This window comes from Camelus bactrianus, chromosome 1 (assembly GCF_048773025.1).
Source record: "Camelus bactrianus isolate YW-2024 breed Bactrian camel chromosome 1, ASM4877302v1, whole genome shotgun sequence".
NCBI classification, from domain to species: Eukaryota; Metazoa; Chordata; class Mammalia; order Artiodactyla; family Camelidae; genus Camelus; species Camelus bactrianus.
In genome coordinates this window covers 57,817,686-57,843,121 of record NC_133539.1, presented here as the reverse complement: position 1 = coordinate 57,843,121, position 25,436 = coordinate 57,817,686, and the positions used below count along the sequence as shown (strand labels likewise).

The window sequence follows — 25,436 nt, the reverse complement described above, 5'->3', positions numbered from 1 at the left end:
ACCTTAGTTCTTAATATGATGAGAACAGTGATGCCCCTTCCCCTCCAACTTGGACTGAGCAGAACTGTCACCTTGCCATCTCCCTCTGGTCCTAGAAAACAACTAGTTTCGTTCACCCACAGCCAGAGCATGGCTACCTTCAAACAGCAAGTGTATGATGATGAGACAGGACTGCAACAGAAAGCCAGCCAAGCCACCCAACAGCTCGATTAGCAACGCAGTTAGCCTCCTGTCCACAGGGTGGGTGAGATTAGCTGTGTGACACACTCTTACAATCATCATCATGACATTTGCTGACATCTTTAAGGTGACTGCAGTCCAGATGGCGACACTCAGAAAGCCGGAAAAAGTCTGAACTGATGGCAAGCAGAACAAGCAAGGAAATTCTGCTGTTGATTCCATGGGGAAGATGGGTTTCAGGTTCCAAAGAGGCAAACCTCTGATCCTTCGTGTATCGGTCTGATTGGTCATTGCGATAACTTGGAAGCCTGCTAGTGAAGAAACCAAGAGAAAGCCTTCCGGCTGAAGAAACCTGGTGGAGGAGACAGTGGACTAGATAGAAGGGGTGGGGAAACCGTGGTTCTAGTCTCGGCTGTGCCACTGCCCCTTTGGCCCAGCGTCTCCCTTCTCTGGGAGTTGGTTTCTTCATCTGTAAGGTGGCTGAGTTAGGAGGCACGGGTCTGGTGGGTCCTGCGAAGTCCCTTCTATGCAGGCGGAGCCTCACTAGAGGCTGGGCTTAGAAGTGGCCACTGCCCTGTCTCCTCCCCTCGTTTGGATGAGGGGGTCTCCCTCGTCCCTCCCACCGACTGCCCACCCCCTGGGGGCTCAGCCACAGCACTGCGGCCAGAGGCGGCGCAGGGAGAGGACGCCCCTAGGGGACGTGGACTCCTTTCCCCGCTGTCAGCAGGCCGCTCCTGCGCCGCCCTCTGCCTTTCTGCCCGCGCATCCCCGCGCCCGCATCCGCCGCGGGGCCGGCTGTGCTGGAGCAGAAAGATCGCAGATCGATTTTCAGCCCCAGCCCGGCCGTGGCGTCAGCAGAGAAGAGAGGCTGTTTTGACTTGTGATGCTTGGGGCTAAAGAAGAGGCCCTCTGGCCTTGGGCGCCTACACGAGGAGACGCTGCCTTTGCACCTTCCTGGCCCACGCGGGTGACTCCTCCAAAGGGCCACCCCCGCGCGGGCCACGCTGGGCTTGGAGGATCCCGTCCGGGGTCCTAGGCTGATTGATAACTTCAGAACAGCGACACACACTCGGCAGAATGAACACATAATTAAGAATCCAGTAATGCCCAGGCCAGAAGACATCTCAGAATCGTTTAGCCTAAATCTCCCATTTATAAAAGGGTAAACTGAGGCTCGGTGAGGGGAAGCAGCTTGCGAAGGTGACATGGCCAGACTAGCAGTGCTAGGAGTAGGATGTGATCATTCTGTCACTCCATAGAGCTTACTTAGGTAACGAACGGAAGGTTCTAACAAATCTTTTAGTGTGCAAGCTTTACAAAAGAAAATACAACACAATGTAAATGATGAAATAAAAATTAATATTTTAAGGGAAGACAAGAAAAATTTAAACATAAAATTTTTCTCTGCCCATTTTGGACTCTTTCCTCCCCTCTAATGTGCACTATGTGTAAACCAGACCTCTCCAATGGCAGAAATACCTGCTCAGATATAAAGATCAATTTTTCTTCTTCTGGCGCCAGCCATATAACTCCTTAGAAGATAACATTCCTCTCTCAACCCTGTAAGGGGTCACGCTGACCCACAGCTTGCCTTGCACCTGCAGACATCTTTGGTGAACTTTATGTACAATGCCACTATATAATTTCCCTTAAAGATAGCAACTGGTACAGAACAGACTGGTCAGACAGCCTGGGGAGATAATGGGCCGCAACTAATGGAAATTCAAAGCTTAAGTACTTACTTATGACCTCATTATGTTACTAGCCATGTTACTTGTATTCTGCCTATTTTATAAGATTGTTGTTTCTTGCATTACCAAATGTGTGACTGAGCCTCCAATAAAATTAATGATGATTAGGTAACATGAAACGATTGACCAGATATATGGTCTTATAAGATCAATGATTATTCTGTAAGTCTACATAATGGGAAGAAGAAACAAGAGGGAATTTTTTCCTGGACAGTAACAGACCAGTGAGATAGGATATCCAGAGGCCTTTGGCTTCTGTTAACAGGGCCCAGTCCAGTAACAGCACATTGAGTGGCCTATCAACGAAATCCTTGCCTGACTTGGGAACGAGCATCCTCACATCGTGAGACAAATTAGTTAGAAAATGACTCCCAAACCTTGGTCGAAATTAAGACTCAAAAGGGAAAGCACCGTGAAATCAAGAATGCTGCCCACCACCCAGTTCTATAAGAATCAAGTCCTCAGCCGCTGCAGTCTTTGACCTACAGTACACCTTGAAAAGAATTCAGGGTGAAAGATCAGGATGAAGCACTCTGTTCTGGGAAAACTGACAGAACTGGCCCTCAGATAGAGATTTTAATGAACTTGGATTCTCCCCATACTTAGAAAAGCACTAAAACCATTAACTAAGATGTCTGTTCCTCGTGACCAGCAGCAACCTTCTACCGAGATGTGTGCTTGATGGCATGTACCCCCTTTGCCAATATCACATGCACGCTGACCTTCCCCTTCCCTGCTTCGGAACAATTCTCAGAGCTCTCTGAAAGCCTGTCCTCTGGGTTATGATCCTCAGTTTGGCGTGAATAAAAACTATCTATTTCTTTCTTAGATTGACTATTGGTTGGTTGGTTCATTCATTCATTTATTTATTTTTGTCGACAGAAAGATCCAACCCACTGGCATATTGACATATTATATCCAAATACTACAGAATTTTAAATCAGGAAAGGATATGAGAGATCTTCTCGGTCACTCCTTCATTTCAGTTACTGACTGCTTAGTGGCTGAGAAGAGTGGAGACTCCCGTGGACCTTGCCCACTGCCACAGCTGTTATTATATAAAGGAACTCACCTTGACAGAAATGCAAATAAACTCCATACATACACTCCAGCAGGAAAGTAGAAAATTTTGTTTCTAGTGTGTATCCTGATTTGAGGGTGGGATGGGGTGGGAGGGAAAAGTATAGAGGCTGGCAAAAAGTGTTTAGCAGACTTAACAATGTCTATTTAAAATTTAAGACTGTTCACAATAAAATATACACTGAGCATAGAGTATCTTTATAGTGTTGTGGATTATTAAGTTTTAAGCTCAAAGAGTTTGTCTATCTTGCAGGGACTTCACTGCATGCAGGCAAGGCTGTGTAAATCAACTGTGGTACCCCTGAGGGTTAGATCATTTATAATAAAATGCTAAATAAATGATTGAGAATTACAGAAAAGATAAATCAGCGCGTCTCTGAGGGATGGATCTGACAGGAGTGGGGCATTGGGCGACTGGAGGTGTGGACAGGCAAGGGGAGGGGACAATAGATGGTGGGGAGGCAGACTAGGTGAAGGCACGGGAGGGGTGGCACCATGGTGGTTCTGTTCTTAGGGGATAATCCTTAACTCACAGGGTTGTCATTCTAACACATGTAAAGGTGTCTGGCATGTCAGTCTTAGTATACAGACACAGCTCTGGCTCTGTCCTACTCAGCCCCTTCCTCTCTTCTAAGTGACCAGTCTGTCAGTCCTTCCTTTTCAAGGACTGGATTCCAGCCAGAGACAGACGGGTCTATGTAAGTAGAGCACAAGAGGCATGATCACGATTTGAGGAGCCCAGATTCCTTCCTTTTCTCTGCAACCTGGCAACACTATTTCTAACAGCAAATAATGGAACTCCACGTCCAACAAGTGAGGATTGGCCTGCAAAGATGGGTCAGTCTCATAACAGACTGTGCAGTCCTAAAAAAACACACAATAAAACCACCTAAAGACTCATGATATGCTGTTAAATAATTTAAAAAATCAAAATTAAGTTAAAAAAAAACAAACTTAAAGAATAATACATACAGTGAAACCAGTTTGTCCTAAAAATATGAATACACAAAGGAAGAAAAGATGGAGAATTATTAACATCCTTGTGAACTGAACAGGGAGGAGATAACTAGTGTTAGCATGATGATGCTGAAAACAAACAACAGCAATGACAGAATTACTTGAGATTCATGGGGATTAAGTGACTTGACAAAGCCCCAGCTGGAACAAGAGTTCACACTCCTGACTCAATGTTCCTCCATGGGCCCATTCTAATCCACTCCTTCTTCAGTCCCTCATAGGTATATAAATTTCAGGAAGGATATATTACTAAGTAACTGTACTGACGTGGCCACAGGGTCATTTAGATGCCTTAGAAGAATAGGGATTCTTTTTTCTTTAAGAAATGATGCTTGGCAGACATCCTCCCTGCTTCCCGAATCTCTCATGGGCAAGTGGTGTGGGCCAGCTGCCAGGCACTTATGCACACACCCTGTGTACCCAGACTACCAGAGCTGGTGGTTACCTTGGGAACTATTTAGCAAATGAGAAAACCGAAGGTCTAGACAAAGTGAATTGTCTTTACCCTTAGCTGGGAATGGACACTCCCAAGGGCCTCCTCCAGCCCCCATTATCTCACTTTGTAGAATCTACTCTAAAATAACACTGTTCTCTTTTAAAGGCTATCCCAGAAAAAGACCAGCCCCACCTCAAACCTGGGAGAAGAGGGCTGGGCAGTTCTCCCTTTCTGGCAGAATTCTCAGTTCACGTGCCCGAGTCAAAGGAGGGCTGTGAACAGATGTGGATTCAGGTATTTTGTGTAGAGAATGTGCTCGCTTAATGGATCTCAAAGGAAGTAGGAGAAGATGGGATTTAAATAGACAAATAAGATTGAGGTGAGTAAAAGGTAAAAGGTACTGCCACAGGCTGTTTATTAAATCCTCCCAACAATTTCCACAGGTGTTTTCCCCACTCATAGGATGATCTGTGTGAGACTCAGAGCGGTGGAGTGACTTGGCCAAGTCACATTGTAATAAATGATGGAGAAAGAATTTAAACCTAGGGTGGACACTTCACTGGTATACTGGAGATTTCTGTTGTTTTTTATTGTTACCACCTATGTTTTTACTGTACACTAGCTGCGTTGTTACTATTGTTTCTAGCTGTAATATATCAGTAAACATTCTGCATCTTTAATAGAAGATTTATTGAGTTCAGGGTTCAATTCTCATGGTGGCTTAATAAAAACTACAGAAAAAGAGCCCGTTCCATTCCATTAGGTTCAATTCTTCGTATTTGTTGAATGAAAGATTAATAGATTCAGAGCTTCCTCCAAACCCCTGTAGATCCTTATTCTGCCCCACTGTGGACCAACAAGGTGAAGACTGGCTATGGGTAGAGAGAGGCTGGGACTGGAGCTGGGACAAGAAAGACTTTAGCACCAAGCTGGCAGCTGAAATGGTGAGGATTATGATTCTCCCAGGAAGGCAGTGAGGGGAAAAGAAAATGAATGATAGCCTTAAAGTGGAATTTCCCAAAGTGTTCTTGGTCAGATACATATGGAAGCACTGTGTTAAATAAAAACAAACATGTCTCTTTACTTGCAGGACTTATCAGAGTCTTTCATAGTTGAATGTGCATTGCAGAATATCCAAGAAAAGAACACAGTCAATAAAGTTGAGAGTTAAGACCAAAATAATGTCATTCTGTTAATTTGCTTGTTCTTATTTTTTCCTTTTCTCCTGGATCTCAAGTTCAAAGTGCTGCAAGTCCTTGGTGTTCTACGATTTATTTAATTTATTTGCAGTTAACTGTGATTCCCTGTGATGACTAACAGGGATGCTGCTCTATATTTCTCTAGAAATTTTCAGTCTAAGTCACACTAAATTCCCAATCGTTGGAAATAAGCAGTAACATCTGACACTCCACTGGCTCCTGGATTACTGTCATACGTTGCCAACCTTTCTACATGTTGCTTGGCAGCATTTAGCACTGGCTGGGATTGACACTGGGAGAAGAGCAGAAAGGAGTGGTCAGATGATGACAAGCTCTGGAAGGAAGCAAGCTGCTGCTCCTTGTGCTTGACACCAGAATGGACCATCCCTTGTCGTGTTACTACCTATATTTGCCTTGGGATCAGGTGTCACTGTTCTCTCTTTTATAAAAATATTTTTATTGAGGTATAACTTACATATAACACAGTTCACAAATCATTAAAGTACAACTCGATAAATTTTTACAAATGCACAATATCCATGTAACCACCATCCAGATCAAGGCATAGAGCATTCCCAGCACTGCAGAAGACTCCCTCATCCCCCCTCCAAGTCAATTACACCCCCAACTATTATTCTCATTTCTATCGCTAGAGATTGGTTTGCTTATCTTTAACTTGATATGTAACTCAGAGCATAGCGATGCTTGTTGCCCTGCAGATTAATGCACCTTGGTGAAGCCTTTACTCACACCCCAGCTGCCACACATGTTCATGGGTCATAACTGGCACATGGGGTATATACACATACGTGCAGGCACATATGCCAGCATCACAGCACTGAGCTGAAACTTGTCACAGAACTCTGAATATTTCACCTTCTGTGCAAAACACTGTTGAAATGGCAGAGAAACAGAGAATGGGATCAAGAAGGCAATTATGTTCCTAGTGAGGCTACCAAAAGGCATCATGCTCCATATCAAACCAAGACTGGGTGGCAGGGACTCCTCCTGTCTAAATCACGAACTGCTAAAGAACATGGAGATCACACTATATCCTATTCTACTAGAGATGTCAAATGTCTGAATCATCCTCCAAATGTCTCATCAAACTGGTGTCACAGGTGGCAATCTCCATCCTTCTAACCTTTCACTGGCAGCTGTCACTCTAACCCAGCCCTGACTGAGGTTTTGAACCAGTTCCCATCTCTGGCTCCAGGAAGGCAGCTCTTCCTGCTGGGACCTAGCTCAGTGATAGATCCCCCTTCACTCTGGGGGCTGCTGTGACTTTGGTGACCCTCATCTTGGTGAACCCTGATCCCGATGACCCTGGTGCCAGGTTTGGGTCTCTGATCCAGATTCCTGATCCATGTTGGGTCTATCTAATGCCATCCGCCTGTTCTTCTGGAGCTTGAACAACTGTATCCTCATCCTTGCCTGGACTCAGGAGATGAGTCCTAGATTCTGTTTCTATAGGTAGGTTACACCAGGCTGTCAACGTCTGAAAATGAATCATGTCACCACTACTTTAGGGGTCATTTGTATCTTAAATGGAGCCACTTAGATTGGTCTATGAAATGCATCTGTCCACCTCATATTGACCTCTTCCTGATTCACCAACATTCCACCTAGTCCCAGCTACCTAGTCCTAACTGGTCTCCCTGCTTTCACTCTTGCTCTAAAATAATCGATTCCCCCTCCCCTATATTCCACATAGCAGTTAGAGTAATCTTTTAAACACCAACAAATGGCCTGCCTCTCCAGCCCCATTTTGTTCAAAACTCTCTTTGCTCGGTATTTGCAGCCACCCCAGTCTCTTACCTGTTCCTAGAACACACCAGGCTCTTTGGCCTTGCTGTTAGCTCTGCCTGGAGTGCTCTCCTCCTGACTGGCCCCTTCTCACTCTTCAGGTCTGACCCTAAATGTCTTTCCTGACTACTGTATCAAAAGTTGTCCTCACCCAGTTGTCTGATACCCCTTTGTATTTTTAATTCATAACATGTATCTTTATTCACATAGTCTGTAACATGTAACTAATTTGCAAAGGCAAATAGGTAATTATTTATCTGTTTATTTATTTATTAACAACTCTCTAGCTCTAGATTGTAACCCCTTGAGGGTAGGGACCTGTCTGTCTTATTCATAGCTGAATCTTCAGTACTTAGCATAGTGTCTAGAATTTAGTAGGGGCTCAATAACTATTTGTTGAATAAATAGATTATTCACCCCACCCCTTTCCTACCTTCCAGTTTGCCACGAGATCCTATAGACTTTGCCTCTCAAGTAACTCTTGATTCTTTTCATTTCTGTCCAGCTTCACCATTCCCTCTTAGGTCAAGCTACCATCAACTCTCATGTGGCCTGCTGAGCTGACCTCTTACACTAGCTCCCTGCATTCACTTGGGTCCCCCTCCCCCCCAATCCATTCTTCTCTTTGCAATGGAAGTGATCTTTGAAAACAGAAATTTGGTTACTTCATGTTCTTGCTTAATTGCTTAATCACTTCAATGACTTCCTTTGCTATGAGAGTCAAGACCACAATTCTTAGCGTGGTCTACAAAGGTCCTGCCTGTTTCAGTCCCAGTCGGCCCCCAACCTCATTTCCTGCTCCACAACCCATCACTCTGACTACTCCACATGTGACTATGTCCTGTACCTTCTAGCCTCTTGGCTTTTGCATCTGTCATTCCTTCCACTGGGAATCTGCTTCTCCTCACTCTTTGCTACATTTGCCCTGCTCATTATTTGGGACTCAGCACACATGTCATTTACTTAAGGAAACTTACCCTGAATCCTCCCTGTCCACTCCCCAGTCATCCATATAAGATTGGGTCCCCTTGGCTACATGACCCCATGGAATTATATCTTCCCATCATTGCACTTAAGTTCTAATAGAATATTCATTTCTGTAATTATTTGTTTACCACTGTCTCCTTCACTAGACAGTAAGCTCCACGGGGATGAGGGCTATGTCTGTTTGGTTCTCTGTTGTATCTCCAGAGGATGCACAATGCCTTATATATAATAAACACTCAATAAATACATGAGGAATGAATACAAATGAAAAAGCAGACATTCCAAATGGTGAAATTATAGCAATAAATTATGTATCAGTAACAGCAGCTCATGATTGCTGAGGGACTCTTTCATGTGTCTAAAGTCCTGATAACATACACACTGACAGCTTTCTTACTTACAGAGTCAATAAATTCCCATCTTTGTGTTAATAATAAGACCAGAAATAACAGCTAACATTTATTGAGCACCCTTTAAGTGCCTGTACTAGTACCTGAAATTCAGCCCTCCCAATCACCTATTAGGATGGTATAGTTATCACTCCCATTGTTATAGCTGAGACAACTGTAGCTGTTAATCTTTCTCCCCTTTATCAATGCATCATTCACGGGAATTCATATTCCCTTGTTCTGTGAAAGAAGAGCTGATGAATTTTGAATGTCAAAAGAATTTTCAGGTAAACAGTAAACTGACCAGATCTTTTTAAAATTCCAAGATAGACACCCCAGGCTGAGATCATTCACACTCCTTGACCCTTACCCCCAGCTACTGAAAGCTAGAAATGCCAGAGGTGATGACTCAAACTGTGACCCACTAGCTTTCTCTGATTTTCCTTGCCCACACTTGATCATGAGGTCAAGGGTAAGGCAGTCTTGAAGGGATAAACCTGTAGCCTCAGGAGTCTGGAAGGGGAGAGAGTGGTCCTACACACTTACGCTTTGATGATGTGGCCATGGAGTGACTGTGTTTGTAGGAGGTACACCCATCAAGAAAGAAGATTAATTTGACAAACGTACTTAAATAATAGTGCCTTCCGTTTGTATAGGGCTTGACAGTTTGCAAAAGAGCTTTCATGTCCATGACTTAATTTGATTCTCATAACACCTCATGAAAAGTGGACATTATGAACATCCCATTAAAGATGAGCAAACAGAGGCTCTGCGAGGGTAAGGACCTGGCCGAGCCCACAGCCTGCAAGGGGCACAAGCCTGGCTCAGTTCCAGAGTTTATGGCTCCCTAGGATTCTGTCCCCCCATGCACGTGTCCTTCAGAGACGGCCCCTTGGAGGGCAGCTCTTGTTGATGCTCAGAACACTTTTGACATGGGTGCCCTTTTGGAGCCAATTTCTGAGCTGTCCAAGGAAACCAATTACACCTGGCTTGGCAACAAAAATCTTGTTACTCAGCTTAATCATTACCTTTATCAGATTTAGCTGGGTCCTGGCAACAGGACCTATTTCCAAAAATCAAATCCTCCTTCAAAGGTGGAAACTTCACCAAAACTGATGATATTCAAAAGAATGGGATATAAAGAGAAATGCCTGGGATAATGTTCACCAAATATTAATAATTAACTTTTAGGTTTTTATAAAAAAAAACCTTTTAAAAAACCTTCTGTTCTTTTCTACATTACTTGAAATCTCGATAATAAGCTATGTTTCATTTTAGTGAGAAACAACAGAAAGAGATTTCTTAAATACAGAAAAGTGTTAGAAGCAAATATGCCAAAATATTGACACTAGCTAATTCTGAGCTGTAAATACAAGTGGTTGTAATTTATGTGCATGCGTGTGTTTTTCCTTTACCCAACTCCCCGACAAGCTTCTGAGCAACAGAAGCATCACAGAATAAATGGAAAGCCTTTCAAAAGACTTTTCTTAAAAGGAGACCACACTCATGTGCACACACCAGTGTGTTGGTTAAAGATAAGTCAGTAAGTTATTTTATGCAGTTATTTTATGCTTCATTCATAGTCCAACTGTCCAGCTGTGCCCTTAGTTTGCTCCTGGAGGCAGAGGGCTGTCATAATATGGCCCAGCTTACTCATCTGTGCAGGCAAAGATTCTTTAGTTGTTTTTTTTAATTCACAATGATGCTATATTTGGGAGAGTGGAAAAGGCAAGGATAAACCTACCTCCTTCTTTCCTCTACCCTCCCCCTTAGCGGTCCAGAGAACTCTGGTTTATGTCCTTTCAGTGGCAAAGATTAGTCTCTTGGTGATGCATTCCACACTCCTGAGGTTAATAAATGACTCTGAAGAAAAAGCAAGTCATTTATCATGGGCTTTTGTGTGACCCTCAGTCTAGTCAGTGAAAAAGTATTGTACTATGGGCACTTTCAAATAAGGAATTGGCCTTACTGCCCCATTGCCATGTACCCAGTTAGAGGACATGGTCTTCTCTTGGTCACTTTCATTCCAAAAGACTCCTTAGCAGCTAAGGGAGATTGTATGTGGCTAAGTTTTAGCCATTAGAGTCTAGACCGTAAAGTGCTCCTATACAGTTCGAGTACAAAGTGAACGACAACTGGGCTCACTTGAAAAGCAGCACATCTTTCCCCGTTGGGCTAGGGCTGGGACTCACTGTGTTCAACATGCGATGTTAGATGACCTTGATGTTCCCAGCCCAGCACCTCCACCTCCCACCCAGCCCCACCATCTCCCGAAGGTTTATGAACGTTCTAAACTAAGAGAGAGCAGAAGGCTTGCGTCTCCATCTTCTTGCCTGATTCATGTAAGTGAGAAACTGGAGAACCGGGTTTTCTTCTAGCTCTGAAACTGCCTGTCCACTGCCCCCCTCGCATTAAGACACCATAAAGCTGCTGTGGCATGTTTTAAGAGAAGTTCTGAAGAAAGCTTTCTTTTTTTTTTTCTTTTTTTTTTTTTTAAAGAAGACAGCTCAAATTAAAGACTTTAATGGCTAAAGTGGATATTCTCTATTAAAGAATCTTCCAATGGATACCGCAGGTAGAAAAAAAAGAGGAGAGTCATAAAATAGAATCAACAAAAGAGCAAATGACAGAATCTGGCACAGAGATGGGAGGGACAAAGGGATAAGGAAATAGTATACAAATAGCAAAAATACAGACACTTCCAAAAGCCACTGTGTAGTTTTCCAGAAGAGGTGATGACAAAGGGTCAAGTGTTGAGGAGCTAAATACGGCAGACAATGCACTGGTTTAGGTCCTGGACAATAGGTAGAATCTGGTCAAGAGGAACAACTACATGGAAGAAATGAGAAAGACATCTTCAAGTGGAAGGCTTGCACCTCTTAGAAACCAGAGTTAAAATAGTCAGAGGCCACACTGAACAAGTCATCCTAATTATCTTTGACCTTTCCTCACTACAGTCATGAAAATTGTAGAGAGAATAAGTGATTTCAGCAATTGAGATAGGTGTTTTTAGACACTGGCTTAGTAACCATACATAAATAGCTAGAAAAAACAGAAGAGTCTACTATGTCTCATAAAGGTAATACATATGTGGTATGGTGTCCAAGTATGTGTATTTCAGTCTGAGAGAAGGTGACCCAGACAAGCTGGCTTATGTTCAGAGAAGACAAACAGGACAATAAAAGCTTGGACATGAAGCCATGGGGAGGAAACAACTGTGGGAACTAACCCTGAAAGTCTCCCTAGAGAAAAGAATTCTTAGTTGGGACATGATTGGGACCTTCAGGATGCTAAAAAGGGGTCTTAGATTTTTTTCTAGGCGGGTCAGAGAATAGGACTGGACAGACAGGTAGAAATTCCAAGAAAACAGATTTTGGTGTAATGAGAGAATTTTCTAACCACCAGGACTGTACAACAATGCACTAGGTCTCCAACACAGCACAAGAAAAATTTCCCATTACAAGTAGGACTAAGCAGCAGTGGAAACAATGCCTCCCAACGTGAGGGTGTAAAAGTTTCCAGAAAGAGCCTAGATGATCAGGTGTAAGGGAACTGGAGAGGACATCTGATGCTGGGTGACTGTGGACATGAGAGCTGAGGTACAATTAGAAGAACCTCAATTCTAAGAACTATCTCAAATTTATATTGCACTCCTCTTTCTTGGAACTTAAAGTGCTTTTACCTCTAATCACAGAACAATGAAGCAACTTGCTTAGAAATTGTCTGTAGCCAATTTGGGATGAAAACCCTTCCTAGGACTATAATTCTCAACAGTTTCTATGCCACATATGAAGCCACTTGAGTTTGCCCAAAGGCAAGCTTTTCAGATTCTATACAGTAAACACTGGGATATTGATTTATGTTTTAATATGCCAATAAATTGAGTCAAGCACTCCTAATGACAAATTTGTAAAATCAAGTAAATGAATGCAGTTACTCTGATTGACCTCTGGAAAGTCACTCCTGTTGTTGGGGCCCTGCTGGACCAGTGAGGATCACCTCTTTGGGTCATTCTAGCTCTGTTATATCGTATACTATCAAAGCCAGAGGCAGCTTTAAGACATTGGTGTCCCAGCAAAACATTATCTCACATACATCTCAAAAATGTTCTCCTAGGGCAGTCTACCCTAGCAATAGAAATAAAAGCAAGAATAAACAAATGGGACCTAATGAAACTTACAAGCTTCTGCACAGCAAAGGAAACCGTAAGTAAAACAAAATGACAACCTACAGAATGGGAGAAAATTTTTGCAGATGAAACCGACAAAGGCTTGATCTCCAGAATATATAAGCAGCTCATATGACTTAATAAGAAAAAAACAAACAACCCAATCCAAAAATGGGCAGGGACCTAAACAAGCAATTCTCCAAGGAAGAAATACAAATGATTAATAGGCACATGAAAAAATGCTCAACATCACTAATTATCAGAGAAATGCAAATCAAAACTACAATGAGGTATTACCTCACACCAGTCAGAATGGCCATCATTCTAAAGTCCACAAATGACAAATGCTGGAGAGGCTGTGGAGAAAAGGGAACCCTCCTACACTGCTGGTGGGAATGCAGTTTGGTACAGCCACTGTGGAAAACAGTATGGAGATTCCTCAAAAGACTAGGAATAGACTTATCATATGACCCAGTAATCCCAGTCCTGGGCATATATCCAGAAGGAACCCTACTTCAAAATGACACCTGCGCCCCAATGTTCATAGCAGCACTATTTACAATAGCCAAGACATGGAAACAGCCTAAATGTCCATCAACAAATGACTGGATAAAGAAGATGTGGTATATTTATAAAATGGAATACTATTCAGCCATAAAAACCGACAACATAACACCATTTGCAGCCACATGGATGTTCCTGGAAAATGTCATTCTAAGTGAAGTAAGCCAGAAAGAGAAAGAAAAATACCATATGAGATCGCTCACATGTGGAATCTAAAACAAACAAACAAACAAACAAAACAGAAATAGACTCATAGACATAGAATACAAACTTGTGGTTGCCAAGGGGGCAGAGGGTGGGAAGGGACAGACTGGGATTTCAAAATGTAGAATAGATAAACAAGATTATACTGTATAGCACAGGGAAACATATATAGGATATTGCAGTAGCTCACAGCAAAAAAAAAATGTGTGACAATGAATATATGAATGTTGATGTATAACTGAAAGGTTGTGCTCTACATTGGAATTTGACACAACATTGTAAAATGACTATAACTCAATTAAAAAACGTTAACAAAAAGAAGACATGGTGTCCCAGACAGCCAAGCTAGCCCTTGCCAGGGAGGTGGCTGGCAGCAGGTAAGAAAGGAGAATGGAGAACTCATGCCCCTCCTATTTTTTTTTATCAGTTGCTTATTCACACTGTTGATGGGTAAAAACCTAAGTTCAGAAGCCTAATATGACTCTGGCCCTATGTGCAGAGTTAGCCTCTGGCTCCCTCTGGCATGTCTGGTATTGCTTTCCATCCAGCAGGGTAAGCCCCAAACGCCTCTTCCTTGATTGACTCTCCCTGTCCCATCCCTGCCACCTCACAGGCCCTGAGCCCAAGTCCAAGCGTCTCTGGCAGGGATTGCAGCCCCGGAAGTGATGAACGTGACTGTAAGCCTTGTCTGCTTGCAGTATTTCCCTTTTTCTTTTCTACTTTAAGAATAAATCCAGTTTATCTGCTTAATAGGAAACGTGCATTAAGTCACGGGGCTTGGGTTTCTGGTTTATCCAGCATTCACTGTCTTACTTGGCAGAGGCCCATCTCTATGTGGAACAGATCGTCACAAGGACTGTGGCTTAAATGGCTATCGTGTCACTTCCCCTTCCCAAAGCCACACAGGTCTCACTGTGATCCTTCCCCTCAATGTTCTTTGTGGGCTGCAAACTGAATAATCAGCCCCACCTGATGTATTTGATTACTCATGGTCTCCTTTCATGCATTCCTATGTGAGACCCTTCCTCTGTTCCGTCCCAAATGTCCCACTTCCTCCTGCATTTCCCTCTCCTTCCATTCTCCCATGTTTGGGGGTGGCCATCTGTCCTCCTCTGGGGAGTACTCATGGTAGCTGCCGTCATTCTCTGCAGTTTTCCTCCTTCTTTCTCGGGCACTTTAATAATTTTGTTTCCTTGTCTCTGTTCTGCCCGTTGTTGGGATGCTTTAAAGAGAGAGTATTAGGACAATGCTTTTCAACGTGTGATTCCAGAACCTGCAGCATCGGCATCATCTAGGAACTTCTTAGAAATGCAAATTCTCAGGCCCCAATCCAGACCTGCTGAGACATAAACTCTGGGGTAGGGCCCAATAACATGTGATTATGATACCCACCCATTGCGTTAAGAGGTGGTTCTGGCTGGGGACTCAGAACTACTCAAATCCTGCCCTCAAGGTTTCAGAGGAAAATGCACGTGCAGAGATTAGCTGAGCTTTGGCCCCTTAACCCCACGTCAAACTCGAGTGACTGAGGGTGGGCCAGAAGGAGGATCCTTCATTCTCCACTAAGTTAGCCTAGGTGATCTAGATCTAAGGCAATCTTGCCTCTTTCTCCAAGGCTAAACTCGAGCTGAGTTCTTCTCAATCAAATATGAGAAAAGTGTGCTCCAAAATACACAGAAACTTGGTGCGAGAGATGCCGCACACAACATGCAAAGATAAAACGTTAAAAGCCTTCCCTTCAAAATCAGGAACAAGGATGCCTGATCATCATTAGTGCTGGGGTTAGTTTAGCAGTGCAGCTACCCTAGGCTGTAACACAGACGCAACCAGCACTTTCATACTAATGGACAGGGAGGAAATGAAAGCATCATGGAAATCTCACTCTTATGGCTATGAGGCCCAGCTGCTCTGCAGACCCCTTACAAGTTTTGGGAGAATTGCAAAAGGAAGATTACAAGCCCTGAGATGCGTCAGCTGTCAGAGTGAATCGATAGTACCACCCAAGCAATATTAGGAATAATGACCTCAAGAAGAAGGAGGAAGGGAGAAATGGAGAGGGGGAGGGGGAGGAGGGGAAAAGGAAAGAATCAAAGTGTACAGGCCAGATGAATGTGTCCCACTGTACTGGCCCTAGTAGGTCTCATTATGGTGGAAGCAGCTCTAAAGGTGTCCAAGTTGGGAGTGGGTGGGTGAGAACTCTTGACAGGGACTTGAATGAAGACAAGGATGCAGAGTGAAACTGGGAAGTAAAACAATGGAAATGGAATTTGAGTAAATATGAAAGGAGGATGGTCTAGAAAGCCTCAAGAAGAACTAAGAGTTAAAGGGCAGTGCAGACACTTCTCTGCCAGTGCAGGGCCTCATGAAAACGCTCCTCCTCATGACACCGCACAACAGCAGGACAAGCTTCAGCAAACCACCCACACCTACAGTGCAGGGAAGGGGATTAAGAAGGGTTCAACCTGGCCTCTTTTTGCCTTCTTGCCGGTGTAGCTTGATTTTACCAAATTAGGAAGGGACAAGGTGGGAGTCAGGGGGTAGGAAGGGTGGGAAGGGGCATAAGGGAGGCAATCAGTCTCCATCATGGCTATTCCAAGGGGAACCCAGAGACGGAAGGGATGGGCCCTGCCTTCAAGGAGTTCTGAGTCCAGTTAGGAAGACAAAATCCCTTGGTACGAAAACACATGATAAATGATCAAATAAGAACAGAGGATGCAGAGGGGTGTGGGATGAGGGAGGCATAACTGGGAAAGCTTCCTGGCATAGAAAGCCTTGATGGAATCTGAACAGGTGATGAGAAAAGGGTGGGTTACACATTGGGGAGCTACGTAGCTGGGGCAAGACTGAGAAGGGGTGTCCCTGGAGACCTGGTGACATGTACCACCATGTGAAAGGGGTAGGACAGTAAAATGGAAAGTAAATTATTCCTCACATCAGTTTTCTCACCTCTAAAATTAGGATAATAATGTCCTGCTTTCAGGGTGGTTGAAAGGATGAAAAAATAATATGAATAAAGCACTAATACAGTTATGGGCACATGGTGAATACTTAGAAAGTGATAGATAAATTTATTATACTACTACTCCTGGGCATAAAAGCACAGCATAGAAATAAGAGGCTAGGAGAATGATAATATAAAAAACAATATTACTAGAAATGAAAATGTTCACATAAAAAAAGGTACAACGTGAGGGGTGTTAAAAATCTAAGGTATGGATGACAGCAGGGCCACCTAATGTGTGGTCCCCCATCAGCATCACTGTGAGAGCTGTAAGAATGGCAGACACTTGTCTCCATCCCAGGCTTACTTAATCAGAATTTCTAGGGGTGGAATTCAGCAATCTACATGTTATTAATACCTCCCACCTTAAAGTATGAAAGCCCTGGACTACAGGATTTGGGAAAGTCTCTTGGCCAAGAGATTAGCTCAGAGGAGACACACCTGATTCCAGTTGGCTTTGCCCTCAAAATTAATATTCTCACTTGTGCACGAGGGTTACTAATTTATAAAGAGAACTTTAGAGAGTCTGCAAGGAAAGTAAAACTATGGAAAAGAATTAAGATTGACTGTAGTATTAGAATATAGCCACAGAAAGTGGGATAAAGTTGTGTTAGTTTATGTTATTCAATCATGTTTTCCTGATAATTAAGTTCTAAAAAAACCCTTTACATTTTTAGAGCTTGAGGATTTTGGAACTGTAAACCTATATTGATTCACTGAAGCCACAAAACAACCTTACGTGATAGGTACTCTTGTCATCCCCAGTGTATAGGTGAGGGAAGTGACAGGTGGAGAGGTTTCCAGAGTTAAAGGGCTAATGACTGGCAGAGTCAGGATTTGAACCCAGGTAGTGAGACCCCAGATCCATGCTGCCAGTTGTGAGTCTGGGCTGCTCGATCCCCACCATAGTTTATTTAACCAGTCCCTTCTTGCTGGACATGCAGGTTGTTTCTAATGTTTCACTTTCATTAATAAACACGTGAAGCACATCCTTGGGTAAAAGTTTTTAACCATATTTCTGATGATTTCTTTAGGATAGAGTTCTAAAAATTGAAATCCTTGGTTAAGAGTGATAAACAATTTTAAAGCAACTGGGTTTCAATGTGTTAGGAGGGTAGCCATTTCCTCACTCCACCAGCACTATCTTTAAGGTCTTAGTATTCTTCCTCAACACACTGGTTATCATTTAAAAAATTCTTACTTCTTTTATCAAGTAAAGTTAGAATATTTTTATATGTTCACTGACCATGGGCTTTTCCTCATTTAAAAACTGTTACATACTTTGCCCACTTTTTAAAAACCATGGTTTTAAATTCTATGAGCTCTTTAGACATTGAAACTCATCATCATTTGGCATCCTTGCTGCGATATTTTTTAGTTGATTTTCCTTTTAATTTAATTATGACTTTTCATATGTAAGTACTTTGTATATTAAACTTGTGTATTTTATACATAGGTATTTTAACTTTTTTTTTAAATGTTTACATAATAAAATCTATTGATATTTTCCTTCATGATGCTCTGTTACTTCTGCACTTTCAACAAACTTCCTCTTTCCCATAAAATATCCTCTTGTCTCCTCTCAACCCCCCTCAAAATAGAAACTTTCCAAACTTCAAGTTTTAACTTGAAGCTACTATTTGAGTATATTTACAGTAAGAAGTTCATATTTTTTCCAGAAAGCTAAATAAGCTGTGTGCTCATTTTTTCAGGTGGGTATTCTTTGAAACCTATCCAGGAAACCTGCATAGGATGGAGAGACAGCCAGATGGTGGGAAGAACAGAGGGCTAGAAATCCAGGCGGAAGCGTTAATCAGGGCTGTCATTTACAATTGTGTTTTTTTCTGGCAAATCACCCCACCTTTCAGGGCTGGTTTCCTCATGTGTAAAACAGAGATGATAACACCCATCCTGCCATCTCCCTTATTTATCTTGTGAGATGTTCTGAAGATCATGATAAAATGAGTTAATGAGTTAATGATAGAAGAGTGCTTTGTCAATCACTGACTGCTATACCAGCCTATACCCGTATTAGACGAGTTCACTCAGCTCCTCCAATGTACCAGGCACTGTGCTGGACTCTGGGGTTTCAGTGGTAAATAAGACATGCTGTCTGTGCTTGATGACCTTGAACAATGTGTATTAGTTCATTTAAGTCCTTTGACAATCAATGAGGTAGATAATATTAATAACTCCAGTTTATAGATAAGGAAACTGAGGCACAGAGAGGTTGAACAACTTGCCCAAGGTCACACAATCAGTAAACTGTAGAGCTGGGACACGAGCCCAGGCAGTCTAACTACAGAGCCCAGACATTTAACCTATGTACTGTACTGCCTCTCCTAAGACGAGGCTGAAAACTGGCTGACAACTGCACAGAGCCAAACTTTATTTGGAATATATTGATTTTTAAAAGTGCAGAAAGAGAAGGCCACTTGGCCTCCTCACTACCTTCTCCTGATGCGCAATAAACAAAACACTTAGCACAAAAGGGTCCTTGTGGGCAGGGGCATTGGGTGTAAGGATGAGTAAACCCAGATCCTGACCTGGTGCTCATGATCTGATGCACTTGGGGTCGGAAGCTGTGGTAGAGAACCTCGGCTGAGGGCTCCCCTCTCACCGGGTCTCTCACATCAGCTGGCACTTCTTCTATCCCTGGCCACGTTCTTCCCTCAGGGCTACCAGGCCGGAGATCTGGATTCTATGGCTGGTGTCTCTGAGTGCTTAGTGCCAACTCAATGCCTCACACACAGCAGGACTCAACTGATGCTTGTTTGTTTGGGTTTTTTTTGGGGGGGTAATTAAGTCAATTTATTTAATTTTTTTTAATGGAGGTACTGGGGATCGAACCCAGGACCTCCTGAATACTAAGCATACGGTCCACCACTGATGATTGTTGAACTAAAAGCTCATGTCAAATTACAGAACATTCAGAGAGACTGGAAGATATGATCATTCTTTCAACCATCAACTTCTATTACAAGGAGAAAAACAAAACTTTTTTTTTTCCCCTAAGGACAAACAGCTCACAATTATTAGAGGGAACAATTACAATCTCTTTGAGTCTGCTTCTTTCTTTCTACATGAAAAACAACAATTTGAACAAGAAACATGCTTATTAGGAACTCCACCAACGAAATAACATGGGTGAAAGAAGTCAAATAACTCCATTTTTCAATTGTTTAGTAATTTTGCTTGTGTGTGTGTGTGAAACAGCAGTTGAAAGAATAATATCTAAAATTAGTTTCCTCTATAGGTATCTTATTACCTTTGTCCCCATCATCACTGATAAGCATTCTCTGAGGGTGGAGGAAAACAGGTTTCCACTCCATTCCCAGGGAAAAAAATCAATTGTAGATGAGAAATACATAAAAGCCAATTAATTCAGGTTAGTCATTCTTCCTGCTCTTTCAGTGTAAGGCTAGATAGACCTCAGAGACGAGGTGGGGCAAAGGAAACAGGCCAGGTAAACAGCTACCATATCCAAGCATTGTGTTAAGCACTTTGCACATACAGTTCATTTAAACCTCACAACCACCTTTTGGAAGAGACATGACTTCAGTTTTACACATATCCAAGGGATATGCATCAGTAAAAACTGAGACTCACTGAGGTTAGACATGTTGCACAGAAATAGAAAGTCCACTTCTAATATGAAAACGAATATATGTATGTTCGTGTATGACCAAAGCATTATGCTGTGCACCAGAAATTGACACAATATTGTAAACTGACTGTACTTCAGTAAAAAAAAAATATATATATATATACACCCCCAAAAAGTCCACTTTTAATCAAATTCTAGACTGTCCATGGCAGAGGCAAACCTTCTTTTTCCCTCATTTCACATTTTGCCACCTCACTCATTGGCCGCACCTAATTATGTCTGTTCATTTCTGTGGCTTCAAGTAATTACACACTTGTTCAAGCAACTGAATCCAACAGTACCACATTCAATCAGCATTTCCCAGGATCCGTATTTAGGGGGAACAGGCACAAAGCTCCCAACTTTTCAGAAAACACTATCACCCACATCTGGATGATTATTCTGTCTTATGAATGGATGATGTGGTTTCCAAGACTACAGTAGGGACTACCTACATCCATTAATTCTTACTGGCTTTAATAAAGGTAACCTGGTCAGTGGTTACTGGATTCTGGAAGGACACAAGAAAAAAATGGAAGGAAAATTGAGACAGGCTAGTGTCAGGCAAAAAAAGTTGAATGAAAAGTAGCAAGCATGAGTGAGTGTATGTGTGCCACTTTATGACAATGGCAAATGGATGAAGTCTAACGTCCATCTACCTTGAACTAAAAGCCTCCCAGAAATTAGAGAGAGAGAGAGAGAATGAATGAATGAATGAATGAATGAATGAATGAATGAATGATATTTGTTATGGACCAACTAGACCTTCCTGATTCTACTTAATGTTATGAGACAGAGGTTGTCAGGGGTCTTCTGAATTAGAAACACAGCTTTTTGAGTACCAATCATTAAGTCCTCAGCACATAAGCACTTCCTAAATATCTGATCCCCACTCCTGCTGGATACCCAGCTTCCTTTTTATCCTTTTGTGGATTGTTCTGGTTGTTGGCAAGAAGTAAGCCACATGCATGGTCTCCAAACCAAATTATCTGGAGGTTGTTTCTAAATGACAGGGCCTGCCTCCAGGATTCTTTTCCTCTCAAAGGTCTTGGCTTGCTCCCCACTTCTTAAGCCCTTGACAACTTCTTCTACATCCTTCCCTTTGCCCTTGTCTACCACAAAGTTATGCCCCTGAGCTCCTTAACAAATATAAAACATCATCCCTCTGAGGTTCTTACCGATGAAAAATCCTACGCATGTTACTCTGCTGGTCCTGGGTGGCAGCAGAGGTATGGCAGGTGTAATGGGCAAAGTTCTGCTTTGAGGAAGAGGAACTAGTGAAGTGTTAATTTCTGGAAACCCAGAGCATTTTAGGAAATTTTCTTCATTAATTTCCCTCAGTACCAGACTCTACTTAAACTGCATTTGGAAAATGCAGTTTAGGGGAAGGAATTGCTAGTAGAGAACTCAGGGAGTCTTCCATAACCCTCCCTTCTTCGAATCTCTGGGTCAGTTAAGGCAAGTAAAAGCAATGTCCTGTAGGGAGTGTGCTCCCGACCTCGAGGTCCACCTCGGTGAAAGACCTGTGAAGACAGCAGGGGTGGTGCCAGCAAGGAACACTGGAGATTAAGTAATGCGGGCAGTGGTGGTGACGTCATTTTCTTTTGGTATTTTCATTAGGAAGGAGGTGGGATAAAGAATTGAAAGAAGGGGATGGAAGAAGTAGAGTAGAAAAAGATACGGATAAAAAACAAGGGAGGTATGAATAGACACAAATGTTAGTATGGGAATACCTCTAGAAGATAAATTGTATTTGACTTAAAAAAAATCTATTGAAACTATAATCTTAAAATAATTTGAAAAAATAATAAAAGATTCCTTCAAACTGGTACTTCTTTTTTCTCCCCAAGCAACATGGCGGCAAGTGACAGGGCCGGGGACTGACACCTAATCTGGCGCCACTGAGGCCAGGTCCGCAAGGCAGCTGGAGGCTTGGGGTAAGGATCTGCGAGGGGAATTATGGACCAGGAGGATGGGTGCTGACACTGTGGCTCCCTTTGCATATACATACATAGTAGAAAACTGCCTGTTCCCTTATGAACACACGGAAAGGGAGTTCTTTCTGACCGCATCACAGGCAGAAAAAAGGCGGAGGCACAAGACACCACCACAGCCGCGTCTTGGTGCGCACTCCCGTTCATCCGCGAAGGCGACCCACAGCCCCTTTCTGAGGACCGGTAAGCCCTAGGTCCTGCAACCTGGGCCCCGACTTCCCCCATACAGCGCGCGCGTGTTCTCGGGGCGGAGCTGCTCCGCGTGCGCCCCTCGCTTAGCCCGAGGGCCCGCCGCCCCCAGACCCATTGGCCCCTAGACCCACCACTGCCCCTCCCCCACCGGGACACTTTCTGCCCGCCCTCCTCGCCGCCCTTGGTCCTACCTGGCGCCCCGGCCCCGGTTCCCTCCCCTGGGGCAGCACGGCTCGTCGGTCCTGGGTCTCCACGACGCGCACTCAAGACGGCGCGCAGGGCCCGCTCCCAATGCGGAGGTCACGGCCTCGGAGAGGCGCCCGCCCTCGGGTCCGGCCCCCGCAGCCCCCGCAGACCCTCTGGGCGGCCGCCGCCGCCCGGGCCTTGGAGCTCCGCCCCTCTCCCGCTCCCCGCCCGCCCACCCCCTCGGGGTCCGGGACAGTGGAGCCCAGCTCCCCTCGGAGTCGCTCCCGGGCTGCTCTCTAACCCTCCACCCCCGGCAGCTCCGGCTCCCTCACCAGCTTCCCAGCCCGGGTCGAGGTGAGCGGATTCCTCTGGGGCCCGGCGCCGAGGGCCACGCGTCGGGTCTAGTTCCCGGGGCGGCGGGCCCCTCTCTTGGGTCTTCTGTTCTTTCCAGTGCGGCGCGGGGAGTTCCCGACCCCAGGTCCTGCTCCTAAGGTCGGAGAGACCCTCCTTCCCTCCTCCTTGGAGATGGAAAGAGGCTTTACTATTTGTGGGTTTACGACTCTGCCAACGTTCTCTGTGCCAAGAATGGGAAACTTCTGATAAAAGGCCGGAGAATCACAGTAAAATAAATAGAAATAGCGTGCTAAAATTCTTGCTCATTCTGCAAGACTCAGGTCAAGCGCTGCCTAGCTGCGAGACCTCCTCGGTGCTCGCAAACAGCTCCCTCCTTCCTCACTCCTGCGCGAAAGGGTGCTGCAGTCCTCCCTGGCCAGAGGCTGACACCTGTTGCATACCATTTCCTCTACCCGACCTGACCGTTCGCTTCTTGAACACCGGGACCGGTTTGCCTTGCTCATCCCTGTCCTCAGTCCCTGGCATGGCACCTGCCACCTATCAGGGCCTCGAATATTTTATGAATAAGTGGAAAATCAATTTCTTTTGTAGAAAGCCAGTTATTTCCTTTTATCCTTGAATAACACGTAACTCCTTTGGGTTTGCTAGTCTCTATAAAGAGCCATGAAAGTTGTTATCCTCTTTGATGAATTAATTCCGTTCTTGGGGAAATTTCCAGAACAAAATAATACTCATGTGCAGATGTTCATAGCAGGATCTTTTATTACAGAAAATAATAACTTAAAAAACCACAAAAAGCAAAGAAACAAAGCCAAACTGTCAACAATAGGAAATTGGTAAAGTAAATCATGGTAGGGTTACTTAATGAGATATTATACAATCGTTAAAATGATAAACATCAAGGCAAGAGTGCCTCAAAGTGTTCTTAGAACAAGGAGGGAGCATTTATTTACTTATTAAGTGAAAAAAAAGGAAACTATGAAGCAACATAATAAAAGTGTCTACAAAATAATAAGCCGAAAGAGTGAAAAATTGCATAGTTACCAGGCTTAACAACTTAAAGTAAAAATGCAGAATTCTTTTCTGTAAATGGAGATAACACATACCTTAAGGGGTTCTTGGATCATAATAAATGAGATATTTAAGAAAGGTGCCTGATATGTGGATACTGAGCAAAAAGTTTCCATTCTTTTGCTCCAAAGGAACACCCTCACATCTGGAGTCTCAAATACATCCTCATCCTAGCCCAATTCTGTCCATTTGACCTCTTTCCCCTCAAATGCAGGGTAGGAGAAAGAGGTGAACAAATACTGAAGCAGCAGGTTAAAGTGAAGGGAAGAATCTAGTTAATAAGAATAAATGCCCAGTCCTCCCTCAGGTTCAAATGCCCAGCAATACAAGATCACAAAGAGGGATTTGGTTCAGCAGTAGTACATATAAAAATATATTAGAGATTTTTGTTGGCCAGCACAGCCTGGTCAGTGCCTAAAGGCTGAATTTATTCAAACCCAAAGCTTAACGATGCTGCAATCGTAGCCTGAGTTTATGCTCTTAAATCATCAATTTACCACCAGGGTAAACTGTTCAAATGTTTTTAAGAAAGCATCACTCTGAAGAGCTATCATTACTCCCATTTTAAAGATGAAGAAACTGAAGCTTACGGAGGTTAAAGTGGATAGGACTGGGCAGCTAGGAGGTGGCAGAACCATCACCTGAATCTGATCAGGTTGACCACTGCCAAGGTGCTTGATCACTTTATCAGTGGGTCCCAGTGTGTACACCTCCCACTAGAGGTATAGGCAGTGCTTTTGAGTGGTACACAGACATTAAGTAACAGTGGGTCACACGGTGAAAAAAGTTATGCTCTCTTCAGTTCTCTTGAGCCTGTGGATTATGTCAAGGAAGAAGTATAATTTTGGTGGTACTTTGTCTTTCTGTGGTATTACCTTGCAACACTTGCTTATTTCCTGTTCTAACAAAGAGAGAGCCTGCCTCAGAATCAGCGCCTTTGCCAGGCAACAGTTCCTAAGTAGAATTTAATATTATCATGTTCTTTTCCTTCTGATATGATTACTTATGCTATTAATTTCTAATCGGTGTAGGTTTCACACTTACAAGGTGATGTAGTTTCTGTTTCAAGTAAAATTACTTAGCTAAGAAAATTGGGTTATTTGAAAGTAAGATATTCAAGAACTAATAGGACTAGTGACATTTAGATATGGTAAAAATGGCAAAATGTGAGATGGTACACAAATGCCTGACATTTGGGAACTCCTGCCCCA

The 25,436-nt window shown here is 43.4% G+C and overlaps 1 protein-coding gene across 2 annotated transcripts in view; it reads right to left on the bottom strand.

Moving 5' to 3' along the window:
* CASR (calcium sensing receptor) overlaps nucleotides 1–23,619 on the bottom strand; it is a 64,407-nt gene extending 40,788 nt beyond the window's left edge. The window contains exon 1 of one of the 2 annotated variants that reach the window (XM_074364542.1): nucleotides 23,133–23,619. The gene's annotated coding sequence lies outside the window, so the exon portion shown is untranslated. Of the gene's footprint in view, nucleotides 1–22,805; nucleotides 22,999–23,132 lie in introns of those variants that run through there. The other variant, XM_074364540.1, reaches the window with a different exon arrangement.
* Nucleotides 23,620–25,436: the final 1,817 nt, after the last annotated feature.